The sequence below is a fragment of the Haemaphysalis longicornis genome, unplaced genomic scaffold (assembly GCF_048455015.1).
Source record: "Haemaphysalis longicornis isolate Haplotype H1 unplaced genomic scaffold, Haemaphysalis longicornis Haplotype H1 scaffold_5, whole genome shotgun sequence".
Lineage (NCBI taxonomy): Eukaryota > Metazoa > Arthropoda > Arachnida > Ixodida > Ixodidae > Haemaphysalis > Haemaphysalis longicornis.
Genome location: NW_027526385.1, coordinates 28,733,124 through 28,735,611, shown reverse-complemented (window position 1 = coordinate 28,735,611; position 2,488 = coordinate 28,733,124).

The following is a 2,488-nucleotide window of genomic DNA, read 5'->3' as shown; positions in this document are numbered from 1 at the left end:
CTGGTAGGGGGCGTATGTCCTTTGCCTGTTGTGACGATGCAAACACGATTCTCATAGCGCAGAGCAAGTATTTCCGCAGTGGCCAACATTTTCTTCCAGAGTGATTTCAAGCCACGTGCGCTGTTTTATCCTTCATTTTCCTCTTCCACTCGTGATTTCTCTGCTAAAAAAATAAATGTATTCACACTAACTCTTCTTTCTTTAGAGTAAGTTGAAACACGCATACGCGCAACTGCAAAGCAGTCATTTTATATCAAATATCGCATGAGGACTGTTGACCGCTTTCAAACTGTGTGCAGAAACTACAGTTATTGTGTAAAGACAGTCAGCGCAGTATTAATTTTAAATTTTAAATCAGGTTACAACCATTTTAATATACAATGTTGGTATAAGATGGCCCAGTGGCTAAAATGGGCGGCAAATGTTGGTGCGTTGCCTATGTGCCATCACTATACTAATTGGAGCCCTAGCAAGAGCCCGTCTGCCGTCTTACTACTGACACTAAGAACCAAGAAAATATATTCTTTTTCTCGGTGCGTGAAGTCTTCTGCGTGTAGGAGGGCATGAATCCCACCCTGAGCATTAGGCACGTGCCGTTGAGAAGTATTATATATTTTTTTTCAAATGCAAAATCCTGCATACGCCGGTACGTTCACCGGTGTATGGATTCCCCTCTCCAAAACATACCGCTTTCATAAAATTATTGTACATTGTAGAACTTAATGTTCTCCTATTCATTGACATGTGCATACGTTTCTGACAAGAACAAAGGCATGGTAAATGCACAACATACTTTTTTCCAAAACGCAATATTTTTTTACAGAACCCGTAGTTTTTATTTATCACCTTTATGCAGTAATGTACGGGTATTATATGAATAACTTTTATACCAACTGTCCGCAACTTTTGCCATTTCACACAGAAAAGCGGTTTCAGTTTGGAATTTTTTTGGCTCATCCGGTGATATCGATTTTATTATCCGTCATGATAAATGACATCTACATTCATCGTATTTCACTGAAAATTCTATTTTTATGGGTTTCGCAGGGTTATAAAAAGTACGCCTCAAGTGTCGGTAACAATGCCGTAAAGATGTGTTCATATATTGTTACCAGCACTTAGACCCATCCTTTTCGAGCGCTTATCTTTTTTGAGTTGAGCACGCGATCGCCATTTTTGTCCTCTGTCACGCAGTCATTACTGATAGGAAGAGTGCTCATGTCTGTTTCACTAACCTAGACGTTTCATCTAACTTTTTTTTCGTTTTCGGGTTTGTCAGACCGACATATTTACTACTTGCGTAAATGTGCTTTTATACTTCTGTAATTATTATCTCTAATTACTCTATCACCCCTCTTAAGGTACCTCTAACAATATAGTACTGCTCCAATTAGAAGGCCAAAACGCATTCACTGTGTCATCCAATCCTTATCTAAAGCCAAAGCTCAACAATGGTGCAGGGGATGCGTGGTGAACTAACATTTTGTAGTACCCGTGTTGCAACTGCAGATCGACTTAAATTTCTTTTCTTTCATTTTATATGTTGCTTATCTAGTCCCTATTTAGGGCCATTTTCCGGTCACGCCAACACCGGTCCCAACCTTTTTCGGTTTAAAATAAATTTGTTGCTTCTGCATTCAGAGCCTTGTTACAGTACAAAAAGGCGTCCAAGCCTGACTCAGCCACAGTCCAATGACCTGTGATCATGGTTAACAAAATTGCATATTCGTCTCTTAATTCTTTGTTGGCGGAACCTGTTCCAGCGGAATGTCAAAGGGGCTTACCAATGGTGCTCATAAACGCTTTCTTACCCGGCCGTCCCGCCTAGCGGCGCTAAGATACCTATAATTATCGGATTGAGATTGGGCGCGTTGCCATATGCTCGGACCTTTGTTAGCTCCTGCTTTACATTTCTTCCAACTTCCCATAAAGCCGCAATGAATCGTTTTCTTTGCTGCAGCTGAAACTGGGAGGATGAATGGCGGGAATAGTTTTGGTGTGACATCACATTACCTTTTAACCACACTTTGGAGAATTCTAGAAGCAGGGATACAGTTTTAGCGCACTTTGAAGGTTTTAGGTTTATTGTGCAGAAAGATTTGACTCGCATATTTTGTTGCCCGTCCCAATTAAGAACCTGGCGCACTTGCTCACCTTTTTCAAACACTTACGTGACTCCTTTTACTTCTTTACTATTATACTCGATTTAAATGAATTGCTCAGGTTGTTTTTACAAGCTTTCTTTATCTACCTGGAGCACAAAGAATATATTTAACTCCAGTCAAGTGTATTGTGTTACCCCAAAACATAAGATGGAAGCGGTAACTACCGTCGTTGTGCAGAGGAGTGCAACCATTTCTTTAAAGTTGCTTTGGTCACATTACTGTGAAATTGCCTCTTTATTTATGGTTTCAGTGATAGGAGCTAAGATGCAAGTGGCTGTTGGTGAGCAAAGTACGCGAACAACGCGGACTAGTTATACAATGAT